Genomic DNA, 13,358 nt, shown 5'->3' on the forward strand with positions numbered 1-13,358 from the left:
CGCCTGCGATGCAGGTGGGATCGTGAGCAGGGCCTCTCCAGATGATCGGAGGGAACGTGCGGGTTCGTAAACAGAAATACAGTCACGCAGATAGGCAGGTCCCAAACCATTTAGGACTTTGTAGGTGAGAACCTGCACCTTGAATTGGGACCGGAAAATGAATGGCAGCTAACGGAGCTCCTTGTACAGGAGGGTTGACCTCTCTCTGTATGGGGCAAACAGAGTTCCCATGACCCACTCTACATCCTGCTGTAGTTTGGAGGAGGGTGGACCATGGATGGAACTTGCAATACCTTCACTCACTGAATCTACTGCCTCATCCAATGACTGATCAAGACCAAATTTGGCACACAGAGCCTCCATGACCCACTCTACATCCTGCTGCAGTTTGGAGGAGAGTGGACTATGGATGATGGAACTTCAAGTACCTTCACTCACTTCCTGAAAACAATGCAACACTCATCCAATGACCAATAAAGACCAAACTTGTCATACAGGACCACCATTACCCACTTTCTCTAATAACCGGAGCAGTGCCGGGTCCCCAAGCTAGTAGGAGGTAGGATGGACGTAGGAAGGTGTATGTGGTAGCTTTCTGATTGGCTTTCACTTTCACAGAACACTGTGACTAGCACAGCTGATGGACCTGTACCAAACTTGGCAGACATGATCCACTGGTAGGCTTGGTGGAGGATGGACAATAGATGATGGGATTTGTAGTACTTTCAAACTCTTCAGTTCCCACAGACCACTGTGCCCCCCAAGAAAGACTGATAAAGACCAAACTTGGCACAGAAAGCCCCCATGACCCACTCCCCATACTACTGCAGTTTGGAGGAGGGTGGATCATGAATGATGGGACTTGAAGTACCTCCACTCAATTCCTGAGACTGCTGTGGTCTTAATCCAATGACTGATCAAGACTAAACTTGGCAAACATATTCCCCATGACCCCCTTTATGTCCTGGTGTGATTTGGAGGAGGACGGACAATGAATGATGGGATTTGTAGTACTTTCCAACCTTTGGGTTCCAACAGACCACTGTAGCCCCCAACAAAGACCGATAAAGACCAGACTTGGCACACAGAGCCCTCATGACCCACTCTACATCCTATTGCAGTTTGGGGGAGGGTGGACCATGGATGATAGGACTTGAAATACTTTCACTCACTTCCTGAGACCACAGTGACACTCATTCAATTACCAATAAAGACCAAACTTGGCACAGAGTGCCCCCATGGTCAACTCAACATTCTGGTGCGGCTTGGCGGAGAATAGACTATGGATTTTGGGACTCACAATATCTTCACTCACTTTCTGAGACCACTGCAACCCACAACCAATGACTGATCATTACCAAAGTTGACACACAGAGCCCCCATGACCAACTCAATATGCTGTTTGAAGGATGATGGATCTTGGATGATGTGACTTGCAGTAGCTTCACTCCCTTCCTGAGACTGCTGAGACACTCATTCAATGACTGATTGAGACCAAACTTGGTACACAGAGCCCCCATGACCCTCCTTTACATCCTGGTGAGGTGTGGGGAGGATGGGCAATGAGTGATGGGATTTGTAGTACTTTACAACCCTTGGTTCCCACAGACCACTGCGGCCTCCAACAAAGACCGATAATGACAAAACTTGGCACAAAGAGCCAAGTAATGATTTAAAACGCTTGGGCAACCACAGAGCACTGCCCCCTCCCCACCAATGTCAGATCAAGTCCAAACTTGGCACAAAGAGCCCCCATGACCCACACTACTTCCTGGTGGGGATAAGGACGGATGGACGACGGATCATCGGACTTGAAGCACCTTCATTCCCTTCCTGAGACTGCTGAGATACTGATGCAATGACTGATCAAGACCAAACTTGACACACGAAGCCCTCATGACCCACCTTCCAACCTCGTGCTGTTTAGAGGAGGATGGACCATGGATGATGAGAATCGCACTACCTTCACTAACTTCCTGAGACCACTGTGAGACACATAAATAACTGATGAAGACCAACTTTTGCACACAATACCTATCTCAAATAATCCAGGCACCGCCAGGTCCCCAAACTAGTATATAATAAAAGTGAATGTATATGGAGGGATGATGGACATAGGAAGTTGTATGTAGCAGCTTTCTGATTGGCTGCCACTTCCACAGGCCACTGTGACCAGCAGGGGTGGCGGACCTGGACTAAAGTTGGCACACATAATTCCCATGATCCCCTTTAAATCCTGCTGAGGTTTGGAGGTGTATGAACAAAGAGTGTTGGGATCTGTAGTACCTTCAAACCCTTTAGTTCCCCAAGACCAATAAAGACCAAATTTGGCACACAGCTCCTCCATGACCCACTCTACATTCCACTGCAGTTTGGAGGAGGGCAGACCATGGATGACAGGACTTGAAGTACCTCCACTCAATTCCCAAGAAAGCTGTGACCCTCAATCACTGATCAAAACCAAACTTGGCACACATAAGCCCCATGACCCCCTATAATTCTGGTTAGGTTTGTGGAGGATGGACCATGGATGATAAGGTTTGTACCAAACCTTTGATTCCCAAAGACCACTGCGGTCCCCAACAATGACAAACACCAGAGCCCCCATGACCCAATCTAAATCCTACTGAAGTTTAGAGGAGGGCAGGCCATGGATGATGGGACTTGAAGTACCTCCATTCAGTTCCCAAGACCACTGCGACCCTCATTCAATGACTGATCAAGACAAAAATTGACTCACAGAGCCCCCATGACCTACATCCTGGTGCAGTTTCAAGGAGGATGGACAACGGATGTTGGAATTTGTCATTCTTTCAAATGATTCAGTTCCCACAGACCACTGTGGCTCCCAACAAAGACCGATAAAGATGAAAATTGACACACAGAGCCCCCATGACCACTCTACATCCTGGTGCAGTTTGAAGAAGGCAGACCATGAATGATGGGACTTGGAGTACCTCCACTCACTTTCTCTGACTGCTACGACCTTCATCCAATGATTAATCAAGACCAAACTTGGTACAAGGAGCCCTCATGCGCACATTCTACATTCTGGTGCAGTTTGGAGAAGGATGGACCACAGATAATGGGACTTGAAGTACCACCACTCACTTCCTCAGATTGCTGCAACGCCATTCCATGACTGATCAAGTCCAAACATGGCACATAGAGCAACCAAGACCCACTCTAGATCCTGGTGCAGTTTGGAGGAGGATGGGTTGGGGACCACTGCGGTCCCCAACAATGACAAACACCAGAGCCCCCATGACCCACTCTAAATCCTACTGAAGTTTAGAGGAGGGTAGGCCACAGATGATGGGACTTGAAGTACCTTCACTCACTTCCTGAGACCACTGTGACCCTCATCCAATGACTTGAAGTACCTCCATTCAATTCCCAAGACCACGTCAACCTTCATCCAGTGATTGGTGAAGACGAGACTTGGCTCGCAGAGCCCACATGACCCACTCTACATGCTGCTGCAGTTTGAAGAGGGAAGACCATGGATGATGGGACTTGAAGTACCTCCACTCACTTTCTCAGACCGCAACCCACATCCATTGATTAATCAAGACCAAACTTGGTACAAGGAGTCCCCATTCTACATCCTGTTGCAGGTTGGAGAAAGATGGACCGCGGATGATGGAACTTGCAGTACCTTCACTCACTTTCTTTTTTAAAAATATTTTATTGAAGATAATTTATTTCCAGAAGATTGTAGAGTGAAGGAACTAATAAAATCACGATAGATTTACAGCAAAAGTGTGAGAACAATATGTGATAGAAAAGTAGAAAAGGGAAAAGTGTGAGGGTCCAATAAAGGAGAAAGAAAAAAACAAAAGGGTGTAGAAGTTCATAGTTACTTCCAGGTTGCTTCAGATTATGTTAACAACTTTTTTTTGTAGTCCATCAGATTGCCGTCTAGTTTCTCTCTAGACCATAGCCTTTGAGACTTTGTTATATCTCCTGAATATGAACTTCTACATTGTGTTTTCTAATACATTCAATAATTTTTCCCAGTTTGTTTTTCCCCCTGTATATTACTGTCTGATAATTTTTGTGTAAGTAAATCCATATTCATTATGTCCCAAACTTTCAATAGCCAATTTTCAATTGCTGGTATTTCTTCTGTTTTTCATAGTTGAGCTGGCGTGATCCTTGCTGCCGTTATTAAATAAATGAAAATTCTGTTTGAATTGTTGTCCATTTCAAAATCTGTTAGTCCTAATAAAAATATTCTGATTTAAACTCAAAGCTAATTTGCAGGATTGATTATATCTTTTTGTGTATCAGCTGCAAGAGTATTTGATTTTCTTGCACTTCCACCATAAATGTATAAAAGTGCCTCCTTTCTCCCCACATTTCCAACATTTTTCACTTGTTCTACCTTTATTAATCTTTGCTAGTTTTTCTGGTGTTAAGTACCATCTGTAGAAAAGTTTATATCAATTTTCTTTAAATTCTGTGGAATATGTTAGTTTTAAATTTTTTGGTCCATATCTCTTCCCATTCTGATATGCTTATATTTCTGCCTATGTCTCTTGCCCAGTTTGTCATTACCTCTCTTACCTGTTCTTTTTCTGTAGACCATGTTAGTAGTTGTTGGTAAATCTTTTTAGTTAGTTTTGTATCAATTTTTAGTATTTTGCCCCAGGACATCTCCTTGATTTCAAAACCTACTTTCTTGTCTATCAAAACGTTTTCTTTTATCTACCTGTATTGAAACCAGGATAGTGTCAGGTCAATCATTTTTAATTCCTCTTGTGATTTCAAGGTGGGTTCTTGTCTGTTTGATTTGAGTAGCTGACTATAGGTTAGCCATTTTTCTCTTGGTAACTCTCTCAAGTGGGTTGCCTCACTTGGTGAGAACCAAAGTGGTGTTTTTGTATATAATCTTTCTTTATATTTATTCCAGGTTTGAAATAAGGCAGATCTTATAAAATGATTCTTATTTTTTTCCTTATCTGATTTTCCTCTCCATAAGTAGCAATGCCACCCCTGCATTATTTCATGGCCCTCCAGTGCAAGAGTCTTCTTTTTTCCTTGTGTGCACCAGTCCCTTACCCAACTTAATGCTGAGGCTTCATAATATAATTAAAAAATTGGTAGGACTAGTCCACCTCTTTTTTTTTTAATCCATTAGATTTTTAAAGTTTATTCTGTAAAAGTAACCCACTTCACTGACACCAATTTGTAACAGGAGGCCGTTTTAATGCCACCGAATGCCACCAATTTGTAATAGTGTGTTCCACTTTGCCAATTTGCAACGTGATTTGTTTTACTGTGGTTAGCAACACTGGCCAATCTGCGAAGGTATTCCACCTACTACTGTTTTAAATCTCCTAAGGTTTGCTAATTTATAAAAGGTGTGGATAATTATAGATGTAATTCAGGTAACTGCCACCAACGGGAGGTAATGCCGATCTCTAATTCTTTCCTAACTAGTGATCTAAACAAGCTTCCCTTAGTCTTCTCTGACTAATGAAACTAATCAGGTTTCCCCCTTCAACCTTCCCAGATTGAAGAAACCTCTGGCTGTTCACACACATTGCTTCTCCACTTCCCTCTCTCCTCTCTCAACTGCTCACTCCGAACTCCAAACCTTAACTAACTGCTTCTTTTCAAAACGCAGATAGATTTCTCTCGCTGGGCTCCACCCACTTTCCACTCTCCTCTGCCTGGTCTCCTTGGCAACACCACAATGGAGACAACCAGTTATCTCTAGTTTTCAACTACTGTTGCCAACCAAATAGTTAAACAGTTCAAATACATATACCTAGTTTCAATAACTTGCTCACACCTTCCACCCAAAAAGAATTATTTTTGACCATTTGGAGTCCCAAAATGGGCAAAAATAATTTTAAAAGGTAGCATAACAATACACACATAACAATATCCCTGAAATACAAACATTTTGTGGTTAAATACATATTATGAATTACATATACAAACCTTTAATTGATCAGTTATCTACTATCATCTATGGATGTAGTATCAAAGTCTCACATTTCTAACACTTTTCATATAAACAATGTATCTAAACATTTCTATATTTATACATATATTTGTAAATATTCATTGCCTATTGCAAAACTTACATACCTACCACACTTTAATATAATGTATTTATATGGTATGAAACATATACAGTTCACCACTGTAATGACATCATACATTTTACAAGTCTGCAATAAAACAGGATACCATCTTTAAAATATTACACTACACTATATTTCACATACATTACCTTTCTACATTAACACTTTTATTCTATGTGGTCTAACCTTTATAGAAAATAAGGGTTTTTTTTCACCTCAACCTAGAACTAGCTTTCAAAGATGAGGAAGGCAGAATAGTCGCGGCCAAACTCAAAGTGGGGGACATACACATTCTTATTTGTAATATCTACGCCCCAAATGGAGCAAAGTCTACCTTTGTAAAAGATCTAAAGAACAAAATAGTAGAACACACATATGACAATTTAATAATAATAGGAGATTTTAATGGGGTAGTAGACTGCAAAATGGATAAATCCAAAAAAAAAAAAAAAACAAGAGGGGGAGACCCCAAAGGGGGGAGACTGCCACTCAATTTCCTACAACTACAACAAGAATTCCAACTAAAAGACATTTGGAGGATGAAAAACCCTGAAGCCAAGGACTACACGTACTACTCCAGCAGGCACAATACATGGTCCCGGATAGATATGTGCTGGGTGACCGATAGTCTAGCAGTTAAAACTACAAAAGCCGAAATACTACCAAGGACACACACGGACCACGGCCTACTAAAGATAGAAATGCAAATAAACCAGCATTATAGAAGATGGAAGTTAGACGACTCAATAATAAGGCCAGAGGAAAACATAAAACACAATAAAAAATATTACAAGAGTTTTTTGAAAATAATTTAGACAAGAGTACAAAGTTAGAAACGGTTTGGGAAACAAGTAAAGCATTCATGGAAGGCCATTTCATACAACAGGGAGCTATAAGGAATAAGAAAAGAAGAGAGAAAGCAATAAAACTGGAACAAAAGCTAAAAGAAAAAGAAGATGCACTTAAAAGAAGACTAGGAAGCAAAAAAATAAAAATAGAAATAGAAATAATTAAAAAAGAAATCGAATCAGCACAAATAGAGCAAATGGCCAAAAACATGAATTATCTTAGGGCACAACATTTCGCAAAGGCGAATAAACCAGGGAGATATTTAGCAAAAAAACTCGCCAAGAGGAAGCAACAAAGATACATAACCCAGATTAAGGAAGGAGATAAAAATTACACCAAAGAGGACATTGCTAAGCAATTCAGGAAATTTTACCAAGAGCTTTATAAAAAAAGACACAATATCTAAAGAAGATATAACGCATTTGTCTCCAAACAAAAAATCCCAAGAATTTCCGATATTGAAAGGGAACACATGAATAAACCGATTGATGAAGAGGAGGTGAAAAAATTCATAAACAAACTAGCTATCAACAAGACCCCAGGTCCAGACGGACTTACAGCTCAATACTACAAGATCTTTAAGGAAGAAATAGCCACTCAACTAAAAGAAATAATGAACAATATCATGAGAGGAGGTGAAATGCCAGAAACGTGGCATGAAGCTAATGTAACACTCATCCACAAAGAAAACACAGAACCCACAAATTAAAAAAATTATCAACCCATTTCACTCCTGAATTATGATTACAAAATATTTACTAGTCTATTAGCTGAGAGATTTAAAAAACTACTACAGGAGAGAATAAAAGAAAACCAAAGAGGATTCCTTCCAAATAGGCAAATGAGGGACAATATAAGGACAGTGATAAACATTATGGAACTATACGAAAAAAAACCCACAAAAAGATACAGGCCTATTATTTTTAGAAGCAGAAAAGGCCTTCGACCGCACGAATTGGGACTTCATAGCAGCAGTACTAACAGAAATGGATATTGGATATTCCATCCAAAATGCCATAAGAGCCATCTACACAAATCAATCTGCGACAATAATAATCAATGGACTACAATCAGACAAGATCAAAATTCTGAGAGGGGTAAGACAGGGATGCCCCCTGTCCCCCCTCCTGTTTATAATGGTGCTGGAAATCTTACTAGAAGATCTCAGGGAAGACAAGGATCTCAAAGGCTTGAAGATCAGAGAGGAGGAGTACAAGGTTCTAGCTTTCGCTGATGACATGGTATGCGTAATAGAAAACCCAGCGCAAAACACTACTAAATGGATAGCCAAGATAGAAAAATTTGGAAGGCTGGCAGGGCTCAAAACAAACAAAACTAAAACAAAAATGCTAACAAAAAATGTAAACAAAGAAGGAAAAGACAAAATCTACAAAGATGCAGGAATAGAAGTAGTAAAAAAAAATCAAATACCTAGGTATCATGATCTCCACATCTAACAGACATCTGTTCAAAGAAAATTATGAAAAAGTTTGGGATGAAATCAAAAGAAAACTAAAAAACTGGAAATATCTTAACCTATCCCTTCTAGGGAAAATAGCAGCTATTAAAATGAGTGTGCTGCCAAAACTAATATTTTTATTTCAGATGATCCCAATTATCAAAACGGGTCTATACTTCAAAAAATGGAATAAAGACATTACAAACTTCATCTGGGATGGAAAAAAACATAGGATCAAGTTTCAAAACCTCACGGATGCAAAGCAGAGAGGGGGGCTGGCGTTACAGGATCTACAAGTATACTACGAAGCGTCTGCCTTATTATGGACAAAAATGTGGGCCACTCTAGACCAGAAAAAAATCTTAACCCTTGAAGGGCACGACATCAGAAGGGGATGGCATGCATACCTGTGGTATGAAAAGGCGAATATTGAAAAAAATTACAAACCACTACATAAGATCTTCTTTGCTAAAAACATGGAACAAGTACAAAAGCTTTATATATATAAAAAAACACCCACATGGATATCACCAGTGGAGGCATACCACAAGAGGGAAATCCCTAGAAGTAAGTGGCTCACCTACAAGCAATTACTAACAAAGACCAGCGGTGAGTGGCAATTGAGACCCTTAGAAGAACTGAAAGAAGAAGATAGGGGAATGAGTTGGCTTCATTATTTACAAATCAAGGAACGCTTTAAAATTGATCTAAAAGCTGGCTTTAACGAAACAGACACATCCTGGGACATTGTCATGAAAAAAGATAAAAAATTGATAAAAAATATTGTATCAGAAACTATTAGAATGGAAAAATGAAAAGGAATTGATTAAAGAAAATATGACCAAATGGGCCAAAGATATTGGCCATTCAATATTACTAAATGACTGGGAACAAGTTTGGAGAAACCAAATAAAATGTACAAAGGCTACCAATATAACAGAGAATTGGTACAAGGTGTTCTATAGATGGCACCTAACACCAGCCCAGTTAGCTAAATTCAACAAAAAAAAAAAAACGACGGGACTTGCTGGAAATGCAAAAAAGAAATTGGAACCTACTACCACCAATTTTGGCTATGTAGAGAGGTTAAAATTTTTTGGCAGATGGTGCACAAGCATGTTCAAAATATAATTCATACAAAATTTGATATGAAACCAGAATTTTACCTATTGAATATAATGAACATAAATTTAAAAAAAACCAAGAAAGAATGTTTCTTTATCTTTACCTATCCACAGCGGCAAGAATTTTAATTGCAAAAAAAATGGAAAAACAGAGAAATTCCTAGCAGCGAGGAGTGAATCGAAAAGATTATGGAATTCAAAAATTTAGACAAACTCTCACAAATTTTAGAGAAGGGGGACAAAACCAAGCAAACAAATTGGAAACTTCTGGAAGAATATCTTAGAAAACAAATCAAACTGGACATATAAGGTGCTACAGTAAAAGCAGACTAAAGAATACAGAAGAAGAAAGGAAACTTATGGACAAGTTGATACTTCCCTGCAGACTGAACGGGAGTTCACCCCCCCTCCCCCCCACCCTCAGACCCTCCCCCCTTCCCCTCAGACCCTCCCCCTCCCTCTTTCCTTCACACACAACAACAACAACACTATCCTCTTGTTTTTTTTCTCTTTATTTCCTACCCTTTCTATCTAGTTCATTGTTCCAACTCTTTCACTGTATTAAGAGAAAACTTACAAAAATTAATATATAAAAAAGAAAATAAGGGGTTTTTCTTTTCTTTTTCCTTTTACCCAATTCCAACTCTCCTTTTCCTAATACCTAGTCTCAAAATATAATAGGACAATATACCCCACTCAGTTCCACATTCTTCTCTTTCTATTCTTTGCTGTTGGAGTTTCTTCTTTTAACCTGGTCTTCCAATTATTAGGAACAGTTCTGCTTCTATAGAATTTTGAGGCTTGAACAAAGGCTTGCCTCCATGCAGCATCAGGTTGTAGTGAAGAATCTGGAATCCCTCAAACATCTTTTCTTGGCACTGAAGAGAATTCACTGTCCTTGGAAGAATGATCAAGAACATTGTCTTTCTTTATTGCAATTTTTCCACTGTAGTCTGGATGAGCCTCCAAAGCTGGAAATTGTAGCCTTTTCCTTTTATCACCATTAACATAGTCAGTGTATATTATTTCTCTTGTCAGTCCATCAGCTTGGTTTTTATTCTCTCTTTCTTCTTTGCTCAAGGATAAAGGAGATCTTTCTTCCAATATATGATTAGATCTTCTTTTTCTGCTTACTTTCTTCTCAGTTGTAGACATATTGAAATGCTCAGGGTTAGTAAGGAAGAGTTGATCTAGTGTTTTACTCTCAGCAAAATGTCTCTTCTTTCAGACGAAGTGTAGAATGTTTGAGAGTCTTCTCTTCATCATCATCATCTGTCACCGGGTACAAATTTGTATTTATCACTTTGTTGATGCCAGCTCTTTGATAAGTTCCACTTAGACTCTTAACTTCAGCTACAGTTCCAATCTTTAAAACTTTTCTTGTGTGATCCTCTGGAACCTTTATAGAGAAGGAATCATGTCTGGAAGTTATCTTAACTCCAACTAGTCTTCCAGGTGTTTAGATCTTTGTTTCACATAAGGTCCTTGGATATTTTGAACTCTCATCAGTTTCTACTGTCAAATCAAGAGTCTGTTTTTCTTCAGCTTTCTTTTTTGATTGTGTCTCATGGTCTTTGTCACAAAGTTTGGTTGAGGTAATTTCTTTACGTGGAACTGAAGGTAATACATCTTTTAAGGTCAAGGATTCCTCTTTCTCCTCAGAGTTTATCACTTGTCTTTCCAGACCTATTGTTACTATTTTCTCTTCACTGGCTCCAGCTTATTTAACTTTCTGAAAAATCTGATTACACACTTCTGATTTTCCTGCCGACTTCAGACTCTTAGTTTCTCTATAGAGGACACCGAATTTAGTAACGAATCTAGTGTGTTGTTCTGCTGACTCTGGCATATTTTGGGCTTGTGTGAACAAAGGTAGTAGGGATTTATCCGCTCTTTGTTCTTGCAGAATCTCTCTGATTCCCTCTGTCTTATCAACAATCTCAGCCATTATAGAGCTGGATTCTGGACCCTCATCCAAATCAGGTTGAACGGCTAAACACATTGCTTCCTGAGTAGGGGTCCTGATGTTATGTTTATCTTCATTACACAACATTCTCCCATTTTTAATCTGCTTAGCTAGGTCATTACCAATTAAACATTTGTAAGGTATATCTGGGCTGATGGCAAAATCCCAAATTCCCTTCCATTTCTCATACTCGATTGGTAATGAGACTACTTCAGTTGGTATCGCAGGTCCCAAGCCCTTTAAATTTATCTCTGAGGTGGGATGTCTAAATTTATGAGGTACTGCTTCTGGATGAATGAGGCAGACATTCGCTCCAGTATCTCTCCACCCTTGCATATTCTTATTGTCAATAGTAATGGGCTCTAAATAGTCTTCAGACAATGTATCTGACAGGATGAATAGACATTGTTTCTCCTTAGGCACTGCTTCTAAACTGCCTTCAGACAAAGTATCTTGTTTTGCCTTGGGTTCTTCAGTCACTTTATTTACAAAGAAAGATGTTTTGTCCTTTTTTAAAAGGGGACACTGATATTTTAAATGATCTGATTTGCCACATTGGAAGCACCTCATTTTTCCTTCAGGCACGGTTTGGGTTATTGCTCCATGCCGCCTCCAGGTGGTGTTTTCTATCGCAAGCCCTTTTCCTTGCTGTGTGTGCGCTTGATGTTGATAAAATGGCTGCTTATTTGGCTTTTTATCATTTGGGGCATCATCTTTTTAAAATCCTTCTTTTAAGGTAATTAGTTGATCTACCATAACAGCTGCTTCTCCAGCGGTCGCTGGTTTCTGGTCCTACACAAGCCAGTTATAATCTGCAGGCACCAAACAAAATAACTGTTCCAATTTCATTAGCTCTTTCAGTTGTTGATAATTTTCTACCTCAGAGGTTCTCAACCAACTGTCAAAGAGCTGAGCTTGCTTCGAGGCTACCTGAGCAAAGCTCTGGTTTTTTTCTTTCCTCAGAGTTCTAAATTTCAATCTATAAAATGCAGGTGTCAGTTGCAGTTTTTGTTGAACGTGTTTTTTAAACAGATTATAATCTCTATGAGACTCTTCTGGCATTTCACCATAGATTTCTAAAAGCTTTCCGCTTACTTGAGGTCTCAAATAAGTCATCCATTTCTCCTCACTGACCTCAAAATCTTTACATCTTTCAAATGATATCAGGAACTTCTCCACATCGTCATCTTTATTAAACCTTGGGAATCTCTTTAAAAACATGTCTGTCACCTCAGCTCTAGAGTTGTCTCCTTGGTTACTGATGTGTGGCTGAGATAAAGTTAATCTCTGTCTTTCCAACTTTATCTCCATTTTCCGTAATTCTCTTTCTTGTTCCTCAGCCTGACTGGCTTTTTCTAATTCCAACCTTTTCAATTCTTTCTTGTTCCTCAGCCTGACTGGCTTTTTCTAATTCCAATCTTTTCAATTCTCTTTCTTCAGCCTGTCGTCTCTCCTCCATTTTTAACTTTTTCATCTCTATTCTATACTTGTAAGTCATCTCTGACACAGGCATGTGTTCTTGTTCACGTTCAGAATCTGAACTTTCTTCTTGGTATTCCTCTGCTTCTTCAGCCATCTTCTTCTGACATCTGGTAGCCATTTTTGTAAAAATTTTACCTCACGATTTACTTTTCTGAGCGATGTTAAGGCACTAAACTTCGATGTTACACGTATCCCACGCTAGCTGCCAATTTGTAAAAGTATCCCACCGCTGACACCAATTTGTAACAGGATGACCATTTTAATGCCACCGAATGCCACCAATTTGTAATAGTGTGTTCCACTTCACCAGTTTGCAACGGGATTTGTTTTACTGTAGTTAGCAACTGGCCAATCTGCGAAGGTATTCCACCTAGGCCTGG

The 13,358-nt window shown here is 39.5% G+C and overlaps 1 pseudogene; it reads right to left on the reverse strand.

Annotated features, from left to right (window-relative positions):
- Window positions 1–10,226: 10,226 nt before the first annotated feature.
- LOC137095634 (AT-rich interactive domain-containing protein 4B pseudogene) lies at window positions 10,227–13,096 on the reverse strand (annotated as a pseudogene).
- Window positions 13,097–13,358: the final 262 nt, after the last annotated feature.

The sequence above is a fragment of the Anolis sagrei genome, chromosome Y (assembly GCF_037176765.1).
Source record: "Anolis sagrei isolate rAnoSag1 chromosome Y, rAnoSag1.mat, whole genome shotgun sequence".
Taxonomy (NCBI): Eukaryota; Metazoa; Chordata; class Lepidosauria; order Squamata; family Dactyloidae; genus Anolis; species Anolis sagrei.